Below are 26014 nucleotides of genomic sequence, written 5' to 3'. Positions count from 1 at the left end.
TCCAAAAGGTATTTTTCAGTTGTTACCTTATTTGGTCCTTAGTTTCATTCAGCTGCATGAATGACTTACCAACCCCCATCCCATTTTTTTGGTTATTTTTGAAGGACTGTCTTCCCTCTGCTTTTCACTTGGGAGTGAACCCATCTTGTTCTCCACTGCATCCCTAACATACTTTTTAAAGTGCTTTGCTGATAGCGTGTGCTTAATAAATGTGGTATGAAGAGCTATAGCCAAATGAATACATGTGAAATGCAGTGCCATAAAGGCTACAAAAGATCTACAAGGTGACAGTCTGTAAGTCATCATAGAAATTTCGTATACAAGTCACTATTTGAGCTGGGCTTTAAAGGATGCATGTGATTTTGCCCAGCAGAGATGTTGGACAGTGGAAAGATTGCCAAGTATATATTTAAAGCTCTGGTGTCTTCTGTTCCTCTTTGGGCTTGAGTTTGGATACAACACAGGGGATACGAAGGGAAAACAGTGACTACAAAAGGAAGTTGGTTCAAATAATAAGAAGCCTTTGAATCTTGTGCGAAGTAGGTTGTCCTAATTCCACAGGACTTGGGGAGTAATTAAAACTTTTTGTCATGGGAAAGTAGGGTAATGATTAGGGCTGTGCCTTGGATCAATTAATTATTATGTCACTATGAGGCTGATTGATTTATAAACTGTATGGCTATAAGAAGGAAGATAGAATACTAATGCAATCATGAAATAAGAGCTCAGGAAAGTTGGGCATGAGGTGGTAACAACGGTGCAGATACAAGCAGAAATCTGAAGATGGATTCTATAGGACTTGATGTCTTTCTAAAGTGATAAGGGATCAATTTCAACCTTAAATAATGGAAATAAAGGCCATGCAATTCATAGATGTAGGAAATCACAAAAAGCAGCTTGCTTTATTGATTTATTCTTTTTTAAAAAATTTTGGGTCAGAGGGCAGGAATCGTTTTGAGAGTCTTTATATTTGAGTTACCAATATTGATATATTGAGGAAGTATTCCATGTCAGAGATTCTGGAACCTGGCATGGGAGTTGAGGATGCAGCTATATGAATTTAAACTTTTTGCTGAAAGTTGCCTCCTTGGTGAAAGAAGGGCAATCCAGACTGAGGGGATACCCTGCAAGACAAGGGAGCTGAATGCCATGTAGGATTTTGAAGAAGATCACATGGAATAGTGGAAATAAAAGAAACTCTCAAATTTGAATTATAGCTCTGCTGCTTTACAAACTGTATGGTCTTGAAGTAGCATTTGGTTTGTTTATTCATTTATTTATCTTTAATATCTGCACAGGGCCCTCCTGAGTGATCTGCAAACAGTAAGCACTAAATGTAGGCTTTATTGCCTCACTAGCATATAATCATTTCCACATTATGGATTTTTTGAAGTATTAAAAAGTTGCATTTTCATTCATTTACTCAGTTGTTCATTCATATATTCTTACTGAGTCTTACTCTGTGACAGGCACCCTTATTATATCACCTGACTTCTCCTCCGTCTCATTCCTTGACTAGAATTTTCATTGGTCCAACTTGGTGATACTGTTCTCAGGTATAGGAAAAAAAATGATTGATTGATATCTCATCCATCTATAGAGTCATGCCATTTACATCTCAGACTAATTTTCCTCCTCCTCAAGTTGGTTGAGATAGCTCCAAAAGGAAGTAATGGTGAATGTTGACCTTACCTTAATAATAACAGGAAAGAATCTTTCTGCTGATTTCATTTAGATGCTTATAGTAAAATATTTAACTTACAAATGATTTAGATCATCCTCTTTAACAGTAGTTAAACACACTGATGTTACAGAGATCTGCCAAACCTAACTATTATATGACTACTAAGAAGTTTTTGGACAGAAGTGCTCATTAGAAGAGGGGAGGCCTAGCCCCTGAATGCTGAATGAGTGCTTGCCTGGGGTGTCCCCAGAAATAGGAACTGACACAGGTGTTCAGCACAGTTGCTTACTGCTTCCCATCAAGAAGGATGGGAGGTTCTCAGTACTACCGGTTTGTGGCACTCAGCATATTTGGCAAGCAGTCAGCTCTGGCTGTGGATTTCCCTGGGGAAAATAAAAGCCACAGGGAAGTCATCAGTGTGACCTTCTGCTGGGTAGTTGGCACACAGTTGCACCACAGGAAAGCTTTCAGTTGTCATTTTCTGAACGGGGAGATATCAGGTGCTGATGGAGGCTCCCCATTTAAGGTGGAAGGTGAAGAAGGAAACCAATATTGAACAGAAGCTTACCAAATAATTCCCAGTCACGAAGCTTAACACCAACTGATTTGATGATAAAAGAGATTCTTGGGGGGAGGCAGTTGATTTTTTTGGGGGGGTTTCTTTGGTTCTGTAAGCATAATTATAAGCTTTCCTATTGAATTCTGACCCATCATATTGAAATGCTGTCACTAGTATCATTAGCAAGTAAAGTGTTGATAACATAGTCAAATGCACAGCAGAGTTCTGGCTCTTAAGTGTCTGGACTAACTCCCAATATTAGGAATAGGAGTCAAACTGCCATCACTTTCCCTGTGCTAACAGACGCCCTGCCATTAGCAGTCTGAAGGCAATTTTAATAAAATACATAGCCCTGCTGAGTTGGTCTCAAAAGATAAATACGCAATGCAGAAAAGAAGCTTTTGTTTAAAAGTAATTATTTAAACTATGTATTACAGGTAATTTTCTTTTACCAGTAAGGCAAATGCTATCAGAATTTCGATAATGATTTTGTGGCTCTTATCTAAATAATGTGATATTGTCATTGCTAAGAGTTAAAGCAGTGCTCATTGTTACTTATATACAAAATGAGGGCACATTGGATCCAGGTATCATGTGCACGTGTTTTACGGTTGATATTACATTTTTGGGTGAACAGTGTTGTATTCTTGGACAGATTTATGGAAATGTAACAAGCTGGTGATAGAGTTCTGGGAACAACAGACTTGACTTGCAAACACAGATTAGAACAGGAGGGCAAAGAACAGCTTTTTATTTTCCCTTTGCTGTCCGAAAGGAAATCAAATTTCAGTCTTTAAAAAGCTCTTTTAATAGGACGCTTGTACATAAACCACAGTCACAAGAGTATAATAAATGTGTGCATGTATCTGAGGAGCCAGAGCTTTGTTCGCCAAAAGGTAAAAAGCTCAGAAAGCTTTCGTAAGAGTCTATTTGGAAACCTTTGAAACAACCGCCTTTTCTTTCCTTCCTGCTAGCATGAAATCCCTAAATTAATAAAGAATTCGCTCCGGCCTTATTGTAGGCAGAGAGAGAACTTGCCTACCTAAGTGGGATGCAAGAGGTATGAGGAAGGTTCCTATTTTTCCTTACTGCTCTTCAGAATGAGACAGATACCAGTTCAAATTCCACTCAAATCTCGATTCCTTTTTTCACGAGATATCACCTTAGGCGAGTATTTTGTCATCTTTGTCAAGCCTTTGTTTCCTTATGTATAAAATTAGTATAAGAATAAAATGAGCCTTGTTATGATTGTTTTGATGATGTAAGGGGATGATGCATATAAAATATTTGGGGTGGTGTCTGACACAGAGGAAGCACTCAGGAAATGTTAACTTTTATTTGAATGAGCTATTAACATTTTATCAGGGAAAGCGTAATGTTGAGCCTTGTGCTAGGAGTTGGGATAAATACATTGAATAATATATGGTGCCTACTTCAAAAGTAAGAAGCCTAATGGAAGACAGGCATTTAAGCAGATGACTTAAGTACTGTGAGCCACTTGTTGTAATGTGAATCTAGATCTTGGGGACATTAAGGAGGAAGGGCTTAATCTTGGCCATGGGAAAAATTACTGCAAAATCTTCTTGATTTTTTTTAAGCTTTCAAAGAGAAGACACTAAGCTGTATAGTTTCATCCTGAGCTGTTGTGATCAAAGCCAACTATTTTTTTTTCCAAGAGTGATTTTTTCCCAGCTCCTTGTTTTTTCTGTTCTTCTTCCTTTACATTTATGTAAACCTTTTCCTTAATTGTTAGTACTGTGGTTAGATGATATCTTTAGGCAGTGAGAGGAGGTAAACATGAATTAACCATTTAAATGCTGCTCAGCATCTTGCTAAAACGATTTCAGGGAGAATTAAAAACACAAGCTTTATTCTCATACGTTGCTGATGGGAATGCAAACTGATACAAGCCTTTGGGAGAGAAGTTGGTGATGTCTAAATAAATCTACATACACACTGAACCTTTTGATCTAGCAATCCCACTTTTAGGAATTAATCCTGAAGACATGATATCAACAATATTAGAACTAGCCCAGGGGGGTGGCGGCTTATGCCTGTCATCCCAGCACGTTGGGAGGCTGAGGTAGGCAGATCACTTGAGATCAGGAGTTTGAGACCAGCCTGGCTAACATGGTGAAACCCCGTCTCTACTAAAAATACACAAATTAGTCAGACAAGGTGGCAGGAACCCATAACCCCAGTTACTTGGGATGCTGAGGCACAAGAATCACTTGATGAACCCAGGAGGTGGAGGTTGCAGTGAGCTGGGATTGCAACCACTGCACTCTAGCCTGGGTGACAGAGTGGGACTTCATCTCAAAAAAAAAAAAAAAAAAAAAAGAGAAAACTATATGCCCAAGATTACTCATCATGTCATTGTTTATATTGTAACATATTAAAAACTACTTAAATATTCATGCAGAGGAGGGTAGTTGAATATATGATGGCATCTCCACACAGTGGAGTCCCATACAGTGTTAAAAATCGTGAATAGTTTATAGGGTGATATCTAGGCTAGATTGCTAAGTGGGAAGTAAAGAGAAACAGAGTCTGGAATGGAAATAAAATAAGAAAGTATACATGTATCTGCTAATTGGAACCAAGAATAGGAAGGAAAAATCAGAAATTCATGAAACCGATTAATTGTACTGGTTGGGCCCAGGGAAAGGGGATGGAAAAAATGGGAGTAAGGAACAAGGGGTGAAGAGGTGTTAGGGAGTGACATTTATCTGAATGGACATTTTTGGTATAGTTCTCCATTTTGGAACTCTGTTAATATTTCACATACTCAAAAAATAAATGATAGGAGTGAATCAGAGTATTCTGGGTACCCCTCTTGAAATAGAAAATATAGCAAAAAAAAAAAATTTAATTGTATTCGTAGGAATCACAGATGAAGGAAGTGGGTAAAAAGAGCTAATCTAAGTAACTTTGCCAAACAGTAATTAGAGTTTAGAATCTAAGATTTAAAAAAATTAGCAAAAAAGAACTATTGTACTCTTATCAGAATATTTGTTTTTCACAAGATATAGGTTTGTGATTCTATTTTTCACAGGGGTGAGATTTAGCATTTCCAAAACTGCTTCAGATGTCTCCTAGGATTGTGGATGAGAGCTATTTTCTCTCTGTCAAAGAAAGGAAGATGGCTAGAATGAAGCCTGGTTATTAGATTTTTATCTTAGATATCAAGAAAAATATGTATCACAGATATATGAATAATGAAATAGGAGTGTATGCATGTGTTCATTTATATATTCCTAGATCTATCTACTGAAAGGGCCTAGAAGCATTAACACCCCAATAGTGATGAGCACATTTGGTACCTAGTTCTAGGTTTCTAAATACCATTCTCTAGCAAAAGAAACCAAGAATCCTTGTAGAAATGAATGATTCCAGGGCCAGAACCAGAAACGTATGTTGTAAGAGTCTGGAACATCTTGTGATGCCAGAAAGTAGGGAAGGAGTAAAAAATGATGAAAACTTTGAAATAATGCAGGATCCACCTTGAAGTAGCTCCCTATTTCCAAATTTGGGACATTTGAGCAAGAAAATAATGAGAGTAATAGGTTATTCTCAATATAGTCCATAATGTTGTAAGAAATTCTTGAACAAATAAATAAGTGAGGGAGAAAAGAAAGCTCTTTTTTTAACAATAAGAATGCCAGTTAGGAGGACTGATGGAAATAGAAAGTCACCGTTTGGTAAACACCACAGTCATAATAGTTTCAGGCAAGAATCATCAAATGGATGTTAAATTTGTGGGTGAAAATGTAATGATAAATAAGATATTAACAGAGTGTCAAAGTATCTCCTCTCAAAATACTTATTTATTATAAAAAGAAAGTAGTAACTTGACAGTGGAAAAACCTGGCAGACACCACCTAACACAAATGATCAAAGTTAACATCACCAGTAATGAGACATATCAGCATCATGTGCCTCTCATATGATTCGCTGCAAAAGGCACAAAAAGTAATTTCTGTCATGTTCTTGCCAAAAATGCATAACACAAATTTAATCATGAAGAAATATCAGACAACCCAAAAGGGACACACTACAAAATAACCTGGCAGGACCCTTAAAAAATGTGAAGGTCATTAAAAACAAGGAAAGTTTGAGGAAACGCCCCAGATGGAAAGAGGTGAAGAAAACAAGACAACTAAATATTGACCCATGGTCCAAGAAAAAAACATTAGTGGGTCAGTTGTTGATATCTGAGTAAGGGCCATAGATCATCAAATAGTATTGTATCAGTGTTAATCTTTTGGGTTTGATTATATTATAGGTCCTATAAGATGTTAATTTGTGGGGAACTTGGGTAAAGAATATATATATGGACCCTCCGTACTAGTTTTGCATTTTTTTTTTTTTTTTTTTTTTTTTTGAGACGGAGTTTCACTCGTTACCCAGGCTGGAGTGCAATGGCGCGATCTCGGCTCACTGCAACCTCCGCCTCCTGGGTTCAGGCAATTCTCCTGCCTCAGCCTCCCGAGTAGCTGGGACTATAGGCGCGCGCCACCATGCCCAGCTAATTTTTTGTATTAGTAGAGACGGGGTTTCACCATGTTGACCAGGATGGTCTCGATCTCTTGACCTCGTGATCCACCCGCCTCGGCCTCCCAAAGTGCTGGGATTACAGGCTTGAGCCACTGTGCCCGGCCTAGTTTTGCATTTTTTAAGCCTGAAATTATTTCAAAATGAAGAGTTAAATTGGAACATAAAATGTTGTGTGGCTTAAATAAAATATATGTATGTATTATCCATTCTTCTTTTTTATCATACAGTTTGCTGTATAAAAGGATGACTTCAATAGACTCTAGGAAGAAAGGAAAATTGTAATAGAGTGATAGGTATGTAACACTGTGAACTGGGTGCATTCTGCTAACTTGCTCTGTCACCCACTGTGTAAGCCCTGGGGCTACTTTCTTTCCTTTTATATTTTGCTAGTCTATCTGCCAATAAAATAGAAATAATGATCTAGCAAGACAGTTTTTAATTATTCACACCAGTGGAGGAGAGCAGAGATGTCGAGTATGGAGCCCAAAAACAATAATTTTAAGAAGCACTCAAGTGAAGATCAAGATTTAATGCCAATGAAGAGCCAAGTGTATTCTGGTAGATATAAAACTCCAGATTATAAAAATATTTCCATAGAGAGAAAGCAGAGCTAGTACATTAAGTTCCATGAATGTATGTAAAGAGATCAGTAATCAAACAAAAGCTGGAAAGGATGTAAGGGGCACAGTATCAGTTCAGCCATTCAGTCAGTCTCCAAGAGCCCAGGTTAAGTTAAAAACAGTGTCTGGTGACTCACACCTTCCAAAGCTTGATAGTGCCAGTGAGATGGGGGTAGTACTCACTGATACTCTGTGACAACGTTAAAGGACTAGGGTAAAGGATCAATAGCAACTGAAGAGTTAGCAGAATTCTGTGCAGCACCAGCTTGTTTTCACATACATTGATGTTAAATAATTTTTGTGTTCAAAATTGTTACAAGATGTCAGCAGAGAGATTGACATCATTAACTATATTTTATAGATGAGGAAACTGAAATTCAGAGTTTCACAAATCATACAGCTAGTAGAGAGTGGACTTGTACTCTAGACCCGGGTATTCATTTGAGTTCATAAACCTTCTTCTAGTATCAGGAAATTCCCTAAAAGTACACGAAATGTTTGTGTAGATGATTTTGCAGGTGCATTTTTTGTTTTTTTACCTGAGTAAAGGATACAAATCAATTGATTTTATCAGATTTCCAAAGGAGTCTGTGACTTAAAACAGAGCAAAATATAAAATTTTCTTTCCACATGAGTGCACAACATGGAGTGGAAATACTTTTTCTTGACTTGGGAGTATATAACTCTCTTTTTTGAGATGAAGTTTCACTTTTGTTGCCCAGGCTGGAGTGCAATGGCATGATCTTGGTTCACCACAACCTCTGCCTCTGGAGCTCAAGCAATTCTCCTACCTCAGCCTCGTGAGCAGCTGGGATTACAAGCACCCACCACCACACCAGTCTAATTTTTTGTATTTTTAGAAGAGATGGGGTTTCACCATGTCAACCAGGCTGGTCTTGAACTCCTGACCTTAGGTGATCTGCCTGCCTTGGCCTCCCAAAGTGCTGCGATTACAGGTGTGAGCCACCGTGCCCAGCTGTATATAACTCTTACAGTACACTTAAGAAGCATCTGTATGAGAGTAAATGATTTAACAGAGAGATTCTAGGACTTGCCCAGAATCACCAGAGTTAGGGCCAGAAGTAAAACCAGAACTCCAGCTGTTCACAATCTCAGGGAAGTGGTTTTCCTACTGACCATGTTATGAACTGTCTTCAGTGGGGATAGTTCTGTGATAGTTCCTCACTCATCAGGGAGGTGGAGATCTGGTTCCCAAGTCTGGTACCAATGGAGGACGTCGGATCCAAAGGAACCTTGAGCAGCAACCAAGTTCCAATGTTTTGCCGAGACATCAATTAGCATTTTGAGCATAAGGGCGATTTGAATAAAATTCTATGGATTGCTTGAGGATTCTCTAGGTGGAATTAGGAAGTATAGTAGAATTATCTTACCTCTGTAAAAAGAAAATGTCTTTTAAGTATGGCAGACGCCTTAGGGTCAGCATTCTGAATGTGTTGTCTCATCTGGCACCTGCAATACTTCCCAGAGTTTTAGCTTCCTAAATTATTCTGGGGCATTGGAGAAGATCATTCTATACAGAGACATTGTACTTCTTTGAAGAATACTTTGAATGATATTAGAATTTCTATATGGCTTTGACATTTGCCAAAAAGGTTACGGTATCTACAGACACCCAAATATTGTCCCTACGTATGCATGTGCATATTGTCATGGCAGCATAGATCAAATTCAAAAATAAATTTAACACTTTATTAGAATCAGCGTTCCTTATCATTCATGTATATACACACATAGTAAGACTTTCAAACCCAAGATTTATAAAAGACTTAAAATGTATTATAAAGATCTTACAAAATTTAAAATTTAATCACCAATGATTGAGAGAGCAATAAGGAATCTAAGAGCTGGCTGATGCTTATCTAAGTCACTGCTTTTGTGGACAAGGAAGTGAAGCTCAGAGAGGTTAAATTTTGCATCATTTTACACAGTTAATAAGTGACAGAGCCAGAAAAAGTACCCAGATTTCCTGATTCCTAGCCCAGTTTTCTTTTCACTATGGCATGGTGCCTTATGACACATATGAGATTAGAGCAAAATTGTATTTGTTGAAATGCATGAGAAGTGTTGTGGGTCTTTTGATGATGTTTTGTGGAAGGAGTAGGGTCATTCAATCCTTGATTTTTTTTCCCCAGTTTTATACTTTAAAATTAATAAATGAATAATATCCTTTATTTCAAAGTAGTAAGATTCTAGTGATTTTTTTTCAGCAATCTGCGTATAGTTTTGGAAATTACTTTCTTCTTTCAGAATAAATGTATGCATACATTTGAGTTACTAGCTCTTGCGTTGCTAACCCACTAAGTGACTAATCTAAGAAATCACCTCTCTCGTTAGGTGCACTGGATTGCAAATGTCTTTTGATAATACTGCAGTGGTAGTGTAGGGATTTGCAACTGGCAGGCAGGAATTGAATTGCCATCATTTGGCTTTAGCAGGAGTTAGAGTCTTGTCTCCAACATAAGCATGAGCCAAGGTACTGTCTCCTTTTTTCTAATTTTAGTTGGAACCATTGGCACTGATCTTACCTAGACAGACTAGTGTTATTTCTACCCAGCACAATCTGCTGGGATGGGCTCTATTCCAAGCCATTCAGTTGAACTTCTCCCCCTGATTTACCAAACAGAGATATGATTGGATGTTGAGGTTAGAAGCTTTCACCCTTTTCGTTAGAAGTCATCCGTTCAGACATAGAGATTCTAAGTTTAATTGGTTCAATGTATGACTCAGAAGGAATTGGCTGTTATGACTGAAAATTGCAGCATGCTTTAATTGTGGGTCAGGAAGTAATTACTGCGACATTTTGGTGCTGGGGCGTAGATATTGATACATTTAACTGTACAGGGGTGAGCAAAAAGGTGAGAAGTGAGATCTGCTTTCCAGCCGTCACCTGTCTTACTCTGGAGCAGACAACTTGTACGATTGTCCTGTCATGGTCTCTAATCATGGGCATCCATCCCTGCTGGCATCTCTCGTGATCTCAGACACAGCGCCCGTGCTTTGGCTCATGTCTGCATCCTTACCTCAATCTTCAGTGAGGCCTCAACAGGCTGACAGTGCTCTCCCTCGACTACCTTTCACACCACTGAGATGAAAAGGGGGCATCCCAGCCTCTCGGACCTTGATCATTTGTGCAGCCACGTCTGTACTCTTTTCTCCCTGCTTTAGTTTATCATGGGATGTCTGCAAGGCTGCTGTCTCACTGCGTGCCACACGGGGAGCAGGCCATCAGTTCTTATTTTGCTCAGATCCCAAATATAAAAGGGTTTTTATTATTTTTTTCATCCCACCCAAACCTCTGTGTACTCTAGATTTGCCCTGTGGGAATTAAAAGTGTAGTGCCCTCATACTAGCATGTAAGGTCGCTTTTTCCTGGTGAATCTTTCTTCTCTTTAAATCAAAAGTGCCAAAAACATTAACAATCTTTTGCTATTACGCATAAACAGTAATTTCTCATATGTAAAAGCACAGCAGGTTTTTTTTTTTCCCCCTGTGTTTGCATGGGAACCTAAATGAGAAAGACAGTCCTTGGAACGAAGAGGGTTAATGCATCGGGTCATTAGTTCATATATCCTCATGGAGAGGTCTCGGTGGTAAGCAGGCATGACACATACCTTGTCCTCCTGGGCTTACAGTGAGTTTGCATAGAATTTATTGTTTTTTGTTATTCTCCAAAACTATAGATAGAAGCACACCCAGAAACAGCTCAATAGAGAGATCCAGATAAACAAATAGAGAAAAACGTTACGTTGTGTGGAAGAGGACTTTGAAGTATGTATCACATCCCAAAGATCCGGTTGAAAAACAGCAGGTCATTATCCAAGTGGAAAAGAATGCTATAAATTTAAACCATTATTCCCTCCCCCCTCCCCAACCCCTCCCTCTCCCTCTCCTTTTTACAATTGTTTCTGTTCTCATTTTGGATAGCAATTGTGGTAAAAGGTCTGTGTTCCCTGCGTGCCACACGCGTTGCTAACTTTTGCCTAGTTTTGAATGACGTATAAGCTGCTCTCCTACAGTGTGAGTAGACCGATAAGATTAATAATAATAAATAATTATGAAACACTTAGATCTTGTTTATGTGTCTTAGATGGAGTTTGTTAATTATCAGAGTTCTCAGTGCAGCCCTTTGAGATGAGTATCACTATTATCCTCATTTTACAGATGAGTAAGTTCATGCATAGAGAGAGAGAGAGTGTGTGTGTGTGTCTAAGAGCACATGATAAGTGGGCAGGCAGACCAGGATTTTATCTGACACCAAACTGTGAGTCCCTATCACTTAGGAATTGTGTCAGCTTCAAGTAACGGAAACCTGAGTGACAGTGGAGACTCGGACGCAGTCCTAGCCAGCTGTCTCCTCATGCTATCAGGGATGCAGACTTCCTCCTTTCTCTTCCTCTATACTTGGAGCACATCTTCATGCTGATGCTCACAAGAGGGCTGGTAGGGCTACAGCAGGCCAGTGTTAGCTCTTGCCCGGGAAGGAAGTAGGAGAAGCACAAAGCACAGAGCAGCGAGGGCAAGGCAGTCAGGGCTGTTCCCTTGTAAAAGGTTTTTACTGCAGCCCCCTCCCACTTCTGTTTACATCTCATTGCTATAGACAGGGTTTTGTTTATCAAGCAGGAGCCAGGGAAGGGATATAGGGTAGCCAGTTAGCGTTCTCTGCCACAGCTCGTAATCTCCCTGCGTGACTGCCTTTTCCAGTCTTGGTAAAGAATACGGATAGAGAATATTGGTTTTTTTTTTTTTTAATTTAAAATAAACCATAAATTTTCCTTTGTCTAGGATTTTCTTCACTGTTATGCTTACTAGAGTACAATCATACAGGCCCACATCGTATGCCTCTTGACTGGAAGGGTATTCATCTTCTGATGGAATATTTTATATAGAGTCTTCAGCAAATATTTGGCACAGACCTGCTTTTAAGGGGCTATTAAATTGATACAGAAATGCAAAACTGAGGCATCACTCAAGATTAGAGAAAATATCTACTAATTGAACCTTGTTTCCACCTTCCAAAAATGCTAATTGACAAGTGGTTAGTTAGGAGGCTAGAGATGTTTTCCTACAGGATAGGCCATTCTGAGATGTACGTTTTTTCCTCTTCAAGCCTGGTGAAACAAAAATTGCAGATCAGAATGTTATCTGCAGGAAGAAGTATGTTTGAAACTTCAGGAGGCTAAAATTCCATGAACTTACTTATTCTTTTGTATCTTATTATTATTATTATTATTATTTTAAAGACAGGGTTTATCTCTCTTACCCTGGCTGGACTGCAGTGGCGTGATCTCAACTCACTGCAACCTCCACCTCCCCAGCTCAAGGAATCCTCCCACCTCAGCCTCCTGAGTAGTTGGGTCTATAGGCTTGCACCACCATGCCTGGCTGATTTTTGTATTTTTGTAGAGATGGAGCTTTGCCATGTTGCCCAGGCTGATCTTGAACTCCTGGGCTCAAGCAAACAGCCCTCTTCAGCCTCTCAAAGTGTTGGGATTATAGGCGTGAGCCACCGTGCCTGGCCCTTATGTTTGAATATAAACAACAGAGGTACATTTAAGCAGTGAGAGAGGATTGGTTGAAGACTATAGTAAAACCTAAACTGTATGGCTTCTTTATCTGATTGACCCCCACTCTTTAAAAAAAAAAAATTACCTTTCTTTTTTGCTAACCCAGTTTCTCCATTTAGAAAATGCTGTTGTATATACAGAACCTGTCCATATAGTTTATTTCAGTAAAATACATTACAATAGTATGATAATTCACAAGAATTCTAACTCAGCACTAACCCAATACTGTTTTCGTTTTGGAAATTGTTCTATCATGTCATTGTGAGTGTTATTTATATGTATGTATTTTATTACAAATTGATCTTCAACTACTTTATGTCAGAACCATGTGCTTCACAGCAGATAGCACAAAGCTGGGCACAAATAAATACGTATTCACAGTTAATGGGCCAGGCGTGGTGACTCATACCTCTAATCCCAGTAATTTGGGAGGCTGAGGCGAGAAAATCACATGAAGCTGGAAATTCGAGACCAGCCTGGCCAACATGGCAAAACCCCATCTCTACTAAAAATACAAAAAATTAGCTAGGGGTGGTGGCGTAGGTATGTGATCCCGGCTATTCCAGCATCTGAAGCAGGAGAATCGCTTGAACTCCGAAAGAGGAGGTTTCAGTAAGCTGAGATCGCGCCACTACACTCCAACCTGGGCAACAGAACGAGAGCCTGTTTCAAAACACACACACACACACACACGCACGCACGCATAGAGTTTATGTATGGAGACTATATAAGCAATTAGGATGTTTCCTAAGAGTATTAAGTTGTTTTTAATTAATCCTTAACATCAGTGTATTTTTTAATTGATTGAAAATGTTGGTTGAATTTTAGGATTTATAGACTTTTCAGATTCATAAAGTTCTATATATTCTTCTTAAATTTGACTTAACTCCATAAGAGTTGGGGGGAATCAGTGGAGGTAGACAAGACATACATGAAGTTTGGACCACATAGGTCAAATACTTCCTCTTTTATTTGGTAAATTATAAAATTCTAGTTAGGCAGGTATATTGAATTCTTCTCTTTCCACTCTTAATGTTAAATTTGCCAAAGGTTGTTATATGTACAATGGAAACACGTATGATAAAGATGATTAATACAAAAAGACCTTTTGCCCTTATTAATTGACCACTTCATGTGAAAGTATTGATTGGGCCTGAATTAGCTGACTAATTGCCTTGGTTCTCCTGTAGTTTATATCTTGAAATTGTGACTCTAGAACATTACGAAGAATTTTTTCGGCAACAGAAAATAAACTGAATTTTTTAAAATTGATGACTACGAAAAATTTGGTGATTTCTAGAAATGTGAGTTTACTTGTTTTAAGTAGATGACTCAGTATTAAGTAGATGACTCATGTGATAATGTTTTTCATTAGTATTCATGATCTGATCCTAGAAATATTTTTCTAGTTTTTTTGTGAAACAATTTATTTTAGACTGCAACTAGTAGATAATTGCTTTATGTTTTAGGGAAAAGAATTGCTTAATTGTTGTAATCCCTCAAAACATAGTATTGGGACCTGTACCATGCCCATTTCTAATGCCAGCCCTACCTTATAGCTGAATCTTGCCATCAGGCTGACTATCTAAGGAATCTCAATCTTCCTTTCTAGTTTATGAACTATGGTAGTTGACAAAAGGGATTTCTAAAAGATAATTGTATTGGTTAATTCAATTTTTGGGTTGAGCATAAGGTTATAAATTGGAGATCATTCATAGAAATTGAATACAAAGGGAGAATATTTTTTAAGTCTTTTTTTTTTGACATATTAAATGATTGATGCTGAACTCCTAAAAGCTTTCCAGCCTCACAGAGCTTCAATAGACTTCTAATGGAGTCTTGAATGCCAGCTCTATTTTTGTTGCTTATACAGTAGGTGGGAAACCTTTAACTAGTAGGATGAGTCTTTGTTTCATTTCCATTAAAAAGCTCACGGACTAACATTTTAGGACTTCCAATGTTTTAGTAGAAAGTTTCCTGGTGTGACAAAACATACATATATTTGTAAAAGCTTAAATATATAGATATGTTGTTCCCAAGTATAAGCATACATTTTTATATCAATCTGTTGAACCAAATCCAGTTTTTATGCATATATCTATAGATACATGCAGACATCTCCATGATGTATGTATGGCTTCCATATTTATTATATGTTAGCTGGTTGAGTATTTCATCAGATAATAGGTTCTCTAAATACAGAAGCTGTTTCATCCACTTTCCATCACCCCCCGCAGAGTATGATACAGTGCCCTTTACACAATGGATGCTAAATTAATGGTTGTAGTGAATGGTGACCAAAAGAATACACATTTAATCAGAGAAAAATGTACCATTTGACTTTGCTACAGGTATATGGGAAATATGTCACTTAAAGTTCCATTTATTGTCAATTAGAACTGTTTTATCCTTATCTGGTTAGACGGAAGCTAAGCTCTGCCACTTTTATATAGTTTTATTTATAATTGTGAACATGTAGAGCCACATGAGGCCATCAATCAGTAGAGGGATGAGGGCCCAACAGAATTATTTCTGTAGGTGGCCAATTTTTTTTCAATCAAGGACAGCTGAAAGGTCATGATTAAAACAGTGATTTTCCTGAAATTGTAAGTGACTGTTAGTGACTGTTTTGCACAAAGATGTCAAAACTACTTTTTTCTCTGAAAAAGAAAATTATAAGTTCTTGAAAACGTTGGCAGTTTTCCAAATTTCACTTGCACTACTGAAATGTATTTTAATTATTGCACTTGAGTCAGTTTCTTAAAAAATATGAAAAGCTAAAATAAATTAGTGTGATAGTGGGCATACACAGATTAAACAATAACCATATCATGCCTCACTGATATGTGCAAATTCATTACTCAATATTAGCCAAACACCAGGATTAAACAGTTTGTACTCAAAGAGAGTGCATAGCATTAATTTATATTCCTTTATAGAGATGAGGAATGAGATCAGTGTATTTTCTATTAAAATGTGGTAGTGATACTTGAGATATTTAAGTAATTTGCTTCATGTAAACCAGTTTGCAAAGGCAGCCAAGCATAGCAAATGTTTCTGTCAATTTCTGTAGGTGGCCTTTTAGTCTCTGAGTCAGGATTGACTTCAGTCCCTGGGTAGTGGCAGGGAGGACTTACTGCTGGTTGTCATCATCTTTCAGATGAGGGGTGGACATGAGGTCCTGACCATTTGTAGTCATTAAGGATTCCTCAGAACCTTTCTAGCAAGAAGGATTTTAACTGCAGTGTCCTGGTCGGTTTCCAAATCAAGTAATTACATTCAGCCTCTTAATGTCTTCCTGCAGGTTCTGTTTTTGTTTATCTGTTTGTTTGGGGTTTTTATTGTTGTCATTGCTGGGATATATGGCGCTATAGTTTGTGTGTGTGTGTGTGCATTTCTCTTTGGTTTTAAGCTATTATATGCTTTTAAACTTCCTTAGACTATACTAGAACAGAACTGAAGGATTGTATTAGATGCATATTATTTTAGCCTGCATTAATAATTTGTGTTCCATACTTTTACTCTTTGTTTTAGTTTAATTTTTTTCTTTAAGAGACACATATAAAGAAACAAAAAGAAATAATGGCAAGAAGAGCAACTGATATGGTGGCAGATATGGGCTGCTCTGTGGGCCATGGTTAAAGCATACCTGCTCTCCTTTACCTGGAGGAAGAGGCTGGAGGGCAGGGAAGACGAATTACATACAGTTGCTGAGCATGCAGAGGGACCATAGGAATCTATACAGTATGAGTTCATTTAGAATAAAAAACTGGTAAATTTCTATCTGAGCCTAAGAATGTCATGGTTCGTTTCCATGTTAAATGTCAGTCTTTTCTCCCATTGATAAGCACTTTAAATTTGGCTTTGTAAGGCAGCAGGATGTATCTTTGATTTTTAAAAGCAATATTTTGATATGTCATAATTTGATGGCCATGCTTTGAATTCAGTATTTCATTCATGATCATTTATTGAAATCTAGAGAAATATAACATTTTATCAACAACATACAGCATTAACTGTGTGCTGATTGTATTACAAGAACTACATTTGATGAATTACTTTCAAAGATACTTCATCTGGTTCCGAAAAACACACTGTACCAAGTAGTTATCCTATTATATTCCTACAGTGTTAAAAGTGATTTTTAAGAACATTTTGTTGTTGTTTTATTTATTCAACAAGAAAAATGATAAAATTCAAAATAATTTAGTTCTAACTCAAGCATAAATTTTGTCCATTAATCTGAAAACCTATCCTGCTAGCGGCAGTAGGAAAAGCATAAGCCCATGAGTGGGAAGAGCTCTGGTTAAATCCTGGCTCTTACAAGGTCTGTCATTTCCAAATGAATAAGTTGCTTAGCTTCCCTGTTTCCGTTTTATTTTTTTCCCCCTGTGAATAGGAATGATTCTTAATATATTTGATTTACCTGCTTACCAAGTTTTAATGAAATGGTCGCAAATACTGTACCTTGTAAAGTAAACTTCAAGCTACACTATAGTCTTTTTCTCACTAATAATTTGTCTTTCATTAGATTGGTTTTACATATAATCCTTAATCAGAAATTAATCTTCATAGCTTTCCTGGAATCTTGGTTTGAGATTAAACCTGATCTGGATTCTGTATGATAGAGCTTTGATGTTCTCCAGTGCCATATCACTGCCTCTGAATGTTCTTTTCCCAATACCGGATAGTTTTGCTTTTCTCTAGTTCATCTTTTTACCATATCTAGGACACATAGGCCAAGCAAATGAAATACTTTAATCCTTCTCTGCCATCTCTAGTTATCTGAAGATACCTGTTGTACCTGACAGAATCAGGGCCCAGGTGTCACTGGGACAATGGCAGGCTGGTAATTGAGAATTGGAGAAAATTACCAACAAGGAGTAGGAAGTTGGAGCAGATTGTATGTGGAAGTTGGTGCATACAAAGTAGCAGATGACCTTTGTAGGAAAGTATCTGGTCAGACAGGTGCTGAATATCTGGCTGTTTGCAGTAGCAGGTGTCCAGGGTTGGAACACAGGGACTGGAAGCTCCATCAGCTGAGGGTGAGCAGTGGTCACACTGCTAAACTGTCCTGGAGCAGCAGGAAGACTTGGCAGAAGCAGCGGACTCTCCCAAGAGATTAAATCCTCTTCCCAGATTAAAGACCCTGTGACCAAAGAACTCAGGGAAAAATCATGGAAACTAAGTGCGGACTCAGGAAAATAGCAGAACACTAAAATTAAGTTCCAGACACTGCTTAAAACCAGGATCCTGGCTGCTAGAACTATGAGGTCTGCCTGGCTTTGGGGCCAAACAATGAAGCAGCTCAAATAACTATCATCCTCTTTGACTTTCTTACGCTGAGATCTTCTAAGACTGCTTATCATGCTCAAGCAAGGCAGGAAAAGGGAGAATTTAAAGCCAGGTGCAGTGGTGTGTGCCTGTAGTCCCAGCCACTCCCTTGAGTCCAGGAGTGCTGCAGCCTGGGTGATACAGCAAGACCCCATCTTTTTTAAAGAAAGAAGAAATTCATATATTTTTTGAGAACATAATCCTCATTTTCTTTTTTTTTTTTTTCACTTTTAATTAAGAGAAGGTTATTTTCTATCTTATTTGGTTCTGTTTTCTCCCAATCATAAGGTTTCTCCCCTTGGAGTTTCTGTAATCTGTATAAAGAAGTTATGCCACAATTCATTGATTTAAGACACGTTTAGCACATTTTATCCTATGAGATTGGGATGCATCGTGATTCGATGGTTTATTGTTATTTAATTGTCAAAGTATTTTTTCTGATGACACAAAAATATTGGGTTGTTCTCAATAGCATCTTGGATGACATACCAAGCTTATCTTTTTTTTTTTTTTTTTTTCATACCAAGCTTATCTAAGAGTCTTTGCTACCAACAATGGCTCCAAATGTTGGAATCACAGAGACCAGAGAATGTCTATAATGTCACATGATGTCACTGAAATTGAATGTCACCTGGGCTTCATAGAGCCCCAGAAGTTTGTAAAATCCCTTGAGTGGCTAAGCCACCTTTTCCACATCTTGCCACAATTCTATCATATAGGAAAAGAGCAATTGGACAGGGCTTTCCAAAAGAGGAGACCTCCATATAGGTTTTTAGGAAATATTTTGTGTCTTCATAGTAGCAGTGCATCTCTATTGCATCTCATGTCTCTTTTACCCTCATAAGGTTTTATGAATCAGAGTTTAGATAATACCTGTATTCTCCATCTGTAAACAAATATATGTATGTATCCAATATGACATTCTGGAGTTTGGAAATGAAAACACAGGGTCTTCTTTCTTTAACGGATCCTAATGGATCCTATTCTAGTATAAGAACTTCTGGGTAATAGTCATGTATTTTTATAATCCTTGATATTGTGAAAATCAGGCTTAACTTTGTGTTTTCTATGCTATTTTGGTTACCATATTCTATAAAATTTCTTGCCTTTGTCTAAAATAAGCACAAATTTGTGGCTGGGACAGTGAATAATACATGAAACTTTTTTTTTCTCATTGTCTACATGAAAGGAAACAGATACTTGCAAGGTAATTATCTCGTTCCCTAAATTTCTTCTTTTGAATTAACATACATTTTCATTCTGCCAAATAGAAGCCCTTCTTTCCCTATTGTAAGAGCTGCAGGGTAACCTTAATATTTGGTATGTGTCTTAATATTGGAATTTGTCTCGATATGTATTAATATTTGGACAATGTCTTAATTTCATGATTTTATAAGGTATACATACATAAAATTAGATCAAATTTTCACAGGACAAAAATAGTGCATAGAGTCAATGAGAAAGAAGATGCAATATGACTTTACTGGGGAAATGAAATTGAGGGATCTGAGGGTAACAACTAAATCTACAAACCAAAAAATAACTGCTGTTTATGGAATTGTGAGCTTTGCCATGTTGCCTTTCCCAGATACAAAGATCTCATTTTGAAGGCAGTATCAAACTTCCACTGAGGAATAATTGGATGTTAGTATGAGACCTCCCAGATGAGACTTAAGAATGTTCACACTTACTTGGGGTGCCTGCTTGGAAACTGTCTCCTCATTTAGTACTTCTCGTGGTTGGTACAGTGTTAGAGGTTATATCTGAAATCACCTATCAACAGTACCCCAAGAAAACCATATGTATCCTGAATATAATTTCTTATTTGAATATAAGAATATGAGAAATATTCTTATTTTAAAATGAAGAATTCCAGAGTTTCCCACTTAAGAAATTAAAGGATGAATGAGGGTTTATTTAATATGGATGGATCCCTGGCTCTTAGGCCTTGTATTGGAGAACAGGCCAATATTTGAGCAGTGAGGAGGTAGGTAGACACTTTGGATGCTGTATGCCTCTACTTGAATAGAAATTCAGGTTCTAACAGCCATCACAAAGTCCTGTAGCAAAAATGAGATGGGATATGGTAACTGAGATAGGGCATTCAATTTCGATTTCTATCCTTGTAGATAATGTTTTCTGGTGGAATATATCCTGGACATGATCACTGAAGATAATGGGCTATTATTGTGCAACAAGTCATTTTTAGAAATCATTTTCCTACACATCTGCTTCATTAGATAATAATAATATATGGATCATCATCTCATCTTACCTGGAGCATTTTGATTACATTTCACCTAATTTTCCTGCCCCCAGCCTGTTCTTAGTATAATTCATTAGTACAAGTGGATTAATCTTCCTAAATCACAGCTCTGATCCTGTTACTTCCCTGCTTAGAAATGGTTCCCGGAATGGCCTACTGAATGACATCTAAACTTACTAGTCTGATGTTTAAGACTCTGTGCTTTAGCCTGTGCTTGATGCTGTAGTCAACTATGTTACTCATTATCCATACTGTGCATTTTTCTACAGTTTTTTGATTTCTACTTGATTTCCAGGTTATGTTTACATCAACTTGCTATTTTCCATATTTCTACATACTGTTACTTATCCTTTAAGACTCAATTCAGATGTACTCCTCTTTAAAATCTTCACCTATTGTTTTAGGAAATTATGCCTTCTTTTTTCACTTTTAAGTATTGAAGAAATACTTGTTGCTTGACAAATTTTGTTCTTCTGTACTGTCTATATGTAATAGGTATATCATTTGCTATTATAAAGAATAGAAATAAATTGGATAAACAGCAATACTGGGGTATAAATATTTCAAAAATGTATTATGCAAGGATCTCTTTGTTACTTGTGGATTTTCCAAAACTTTGCTTTTCTTCCTTTGTTCTTATGCTACCTAACTCTGGCTCTTTGCCTTGTTCATTTAAATTTTAGCTTAGGAAGTGCACAGGAAGAAATGAAGCATTCAAATTACTTGAAAAGAAAAGAGAAGCATTCAGGCTTTGTTCATTCCCAGCTTTTGATCATAACTATAATTCTCTGTAAGCAATCCAATAAAACTTCCCATTGAGTTGCACTTGTGTTTCCTTTGAGCTTGAATTTACAGCCTACTATTGGTAGATTAAAAATCCATTAAAATCTATAAGAACAGCAGAAGTTACATATTCCTTTTGCTGTTGAAAAGATTTTTCTAAAAGATTTTACATTAAAACTCTGTTGCTAAGTAGTGATATTAATAGGCCATTTTAAAGTCAAACTTGTCCTATCCTTAAGCCATGGAAGACTGCACAAGGAGTAGCTTCCCATATTCTATAAGACTGAATTTTGGACAAATGACTGAGACACAGTTGATTTTTTTCTCATGTCAGAAAGACAATGCTAGACTCCATTAACAAACAGCAGACAACCTCAAGGATAAGTGGTAATGAGGAGGATACTTGGCAAAGAACATATTAGGAAGGGGTGATAATAGATTCAGAGAAAGTGCCCAAATAATTGTCCTGTAGATAGTGACAAAAATGAAACTAGAGAAAGGGTGAGAGGTCGGGATAGAGATGTAAATTTAAACTAATAGATAGATAAATGGTAATGAATAGTCACACTGCTCAATTTTGTAAAAACACTCAAAGTGCAGTTATGAAGCAAATGTATTTCTGTCTGTGCCTTTTCAAATTGATGCTTTTCTTTGATGTAATACTTTGTATTCTTTCCGTAAATTAACTTGTTCTCAGCATCTTAATATTTTTGCAGATATTTAACAATTAAATTTAAAATTGAAGGCAGTGGGTCTTCGGTGGGTTGGAATGCAGCTCTCCTTGCTGTTTTTCCAGGTGATCTGTCATCAACCAAGTCTTAGATCAATCAATTACATAATAAGATATGATACTATTAAATCTTGCTTCTGGAGTTATCTTTCTACTGGATTTAATACTCAGATGCATCTGAACCACCCAAAGTAAAAGCTGTAGGTGGCATATCCGTGAGATGGGATTGATTGTGCTTCCGTGGTTTACCTATCTCAGTGACATGCCCTCCTCCTTTGGATTTTTCCCCTTCTTCTTCTTCCTGGTGGTTCTGTTAAACTTTTCCAAGGTTTGATGGGCCTATAAACCAGAATTTCATTGACATTTTCACCTACGCTTACTTTTTTTCAGTGTTCTATCATGTTTTCTTTTTTACAAGAGCATTTTATGTTCATTGGAGAAATCCTAGGGGAAAAAAGAGCAAAAACAGGAAAATAATTTTAAAAATATTCTTCTAATTCTGCCAACCAAAGAAAATAACCAGCAAGATTTTGGCATCAGTCTTTGTTTTAAAAAATATATTTGTATAGGATATAATATTTATTAATATATTTTAATAGAAACTCATACTGTCGTACTTTCAGAGCCTACTTTTTTAAGAGCATACACATTTTTCCATATAGTTAAGTATTCTTTATGCTTGATTTTCATATCAAAGTATTCTATATTCTACTATGTGTACCAGAGTTAATGCATCCAATCCCTTGTTTATGGGCAATTAGTTTTGCTTTCTATTTTCTGCTTTCTATTCCCAATGCCATTCCTGGAGTTACTATAAAGCCCTCATCTTACCTTGCTTAAATGATTTATTTCAATATTGCTTCAAATGAGTACTTGTGTTGAGTGAACTATCAAATCCTTCTAGAATAAGTTAAACAGCAAATTCAAAAACAAACACCTTTTAAAACTGTGGCTTGTATAAAGGCTTTGATGACTTTCCATTTTCTTCAGAACAATTTATCAGCATTCGTGTAGGTTATTCTCTAATTTACTCATATTCTACCTTTATGACTTACCATTTAACCTATGTTCACTCACCTCATGCTACTCAGGATTCTCATTCATTTTACAAATCTCTCATGGTGCCTTCGTGCATGAATGCTGTTTTCAATACATTCTTAAAAATTGTGGCAACACGAGAGTTTGTAAAATGGCAAGAAAATGAGGTTTTAAAAGATAATTCCAATAATGGAGTAGTATATAGTTTTATTGGAACTTAAAAGAAATCTAGCCTAAATATGACCTTAGAGGAATACATAATCTAGAAAACGCATACTAATACCAAATGTGTACGTGGTTGTCTTGTATTTGGCACTAGAATATGGTTCTTAGTTTCTTTGTGGGAGAAATCTCATGATTTGATGCAAATTATAATGCAGTAAAAGTGACACTATTTCAGTAACAGTGAACAATTTGGGGCTGACTGCAGTGGCTCATGCCTATAATCCCAGCAGTTTGGTAGGCCAAGGTGGGTGGATCACCTGAGGTCAGGAGTACAAGACCAGTCTGGGCAACATGGTGAAATCTCATCTCTACTAAAAATACAAAAATTAGTCAGGCATGGGGATGGGCACCTGTAATCCCAGCTACTCAGGATGCTGAGACAAGGGAATTGCTTGAACTAGTGAGGTGGAGTTTGCAGTGAGCCTAGATAGCACCATTGCATTCCAGCCTGGGCAACAGAGCAGAGTGAGACTCTGTCTAAAAAAAAAAAAAAAAAAAAATGAACAATTTGGAAATTTGGATTTTTTTAAAAAAATAATTTATATATTTAGGACATTACCAATGAATTAGATTTATATGAGTAATATATCATTAAAGTATGTTGGAGAAAGCTTTTAATTCACTGAAAGTATCCTGTAGGTGAGAGGGAAAGAAAAAAAGTCCCAATAGCATGTATTTTTCTTTTTGGCTCCCGCAACACCAACAAAATACTAATTTGGGTAACTAATAAGCTTAAGTATTCTCTGAAAAGACCTATAATATATTAGAGCTGTTTGAGTGCTCCTACAAATCATTTTGCTTTACAGCTTTGATCTTGAAATATGTGGACTGATGTCTGATTTATGCTGTTGGTCCTTCTTGTAGATAGTTAAGTGTTCTTGCTTAAAGTTATTAAATTAAGCCCAAAGCTATAAATGGACCCCCCTTGACTTAGATCATTTGAAAAAAAGACCTTTCCCCTTTAAATTCTATCCCCTTTAAATTTTATAGTGTATCCCTTTAGTTATGTTTGCTGTGGCCTACTAATGTCTTTTTGTCCTTTTGGATAGTGTTTATTCACCATCATCTTCTCTTGTCATCCTCTAAAATATCTTTTCCTTGATTTATAACTATTATCTCTAAAAATTTGGGGGACAATATTCAAAGAAGGTTACTTGAAAAACCTATTGTGTTTTTCAAGTAACCTTCAACCTATATAGAAGTGCTTCATGGAAAACAAATACAGTAGCATGAAAGAAATGAAAGAGAAGTTGAATTTGTTTCACCCTGTATACACATGGAGCTGAAAAATGGGTTGGAAGCATACCTATTTGAAAAATCTAGGTCATATTCTAAGAAGGCATATATAAAGGGCCATTTTGAGTCACAGTTACTGATTTTGCTTTTCTTTCCCACTGAACTTTCAGCTATCCACAGATAATAGTCTTACAGGCATCCTTGCTTCCTAAAACCTAACACAGCATTCAGTATATTTTTAAAATAAAAAACAACAATAATCCTATGTAATTTTTAAAAATTGCTTACTATATGCCAGGTATGCTTCTGGGTTTTTCCTGTGTATTAAATTTTTCTGTTGTCACAAGAAAGAAGAGCATATTATGATCCTCATGTACATAGGAGGAAATTGAGATACAAGGAGTTCAAATAACTTGCTCAGATTCAGATGGTAAGTGGAGATAGATACGTTGAAACAATATAAACAAGCAAAAAGAAAAGAATCTATGGCTATTTCTGTATGTTATTAGTAAACTGTAGTTTTACTATTCAGTCATTAACTTAGATGTATTTATTTTACCCTGGTCATCCTTAGTGAATGTGAATCGAGACAGGATTGGTTGACAGAATATTGAGCAACAGGGCAAGATGATCAAACCTATGGGAGTAGAGAAGAGAATCCAACTAAAATTAAGTGGGCACTATCTAATTTGCATTTCAGTGGAGTCAGACCCAAATCGGGGAGTCAGGTCAAAAGGTCAGTGTTTAAGGTGAATATCAGAAATGGTGAATTCCTGAAAACCCCCAGTAGCTCTTATAATTGAGACCAGGATACCATTCCTCAGTAAGATGCAATAGAGCTAGTTTTTCCTCCAGCAGTGGAATAGTTGCTTTCTAGATGAGAAGCAGGGGACGTGGACAGGTAGTGTTGAGAATCATGCAATAAGAAGCAACATGAAAAATACTTCTTTTTAAACAACAGAATTATTCTAATGGTGAGATACTTACACCATGAGATGCACAGAAGATCTGAAAAAGAAACAACAAATTCACATCTCCTGTGTGAGCCCAGGGTGAGCTGAGTAGAACGGTGGTAGAATTATGTGAGTTACATTAACCACTTAAACTTTGTCCTATTTTTCCTATATGAAAGTAGTTGAAATTCTCATAAAAAAATTCATGTATGATGTGACACTGAAGTATAATGTGCAGATAATTTTAAATATATATATTTTATGAAATGTTTATGATTTGTAACATAAGCAGTATTTTAATTTCCATGCAGCTTAAAGTGATGCTTCCTAATATTTTGGAGAGGAAAAGGATGAAGAAGAAACCCAATGATAAATTGACTGAGAGAATAAAGTAAAGTGGCATAGTGATGACAGTTTAAAAGGGCCAGTGCACACCCCATTGCT

The 26014-nt window shown here is 36.9% G+C and overlaps 2 protein-coding genes across 6 annotated transcripts in view; one reads left to right on the top strand and one right to left on the bottom strand.

Moving 5' to 3' along the window:
- Positions 1-26014, top strand: part of SOX5 (SRY-box transcription factor 5) — a 1022042-nt gene that overhangs the window by 360937 nt on the left and 635091 nt on the right. The window lies entirely within an intron of this gene.
- LOC105720529 (mitochondrial import inner membrane translocase subunit Tim17-B-like) overlaps positions 1-26014 on the bottom strand; it is a 118948-nt gene that overhangs the window by 87494 nt on the left and 5440 nt on the right. The gene's annotated exons all lie outside the window — the stretch shown is intronic.

This window comes from Aotus nancymaae, unplaced genomic scaffold (assembly GCF_030222135.1).
Source record: "Aotus nancymaae isolate 86718 unplaced genomic scaffold, 86718_ANA_hifiasm-v0.15.2.pri h1tg000016l, whole genome shotgun sequence".
NCBI classification, from domain to species: Eukaryota; Metazoa; Chordata; class Mammalia; order Primates; family Aotidae; genus Aotus; species Aotus nancymaae.
The sequence above is the reverse complement of the archived record's forward strand: the minus strand, read 5'-3'. Positions and strand labels throughout refer to the sequence as shown.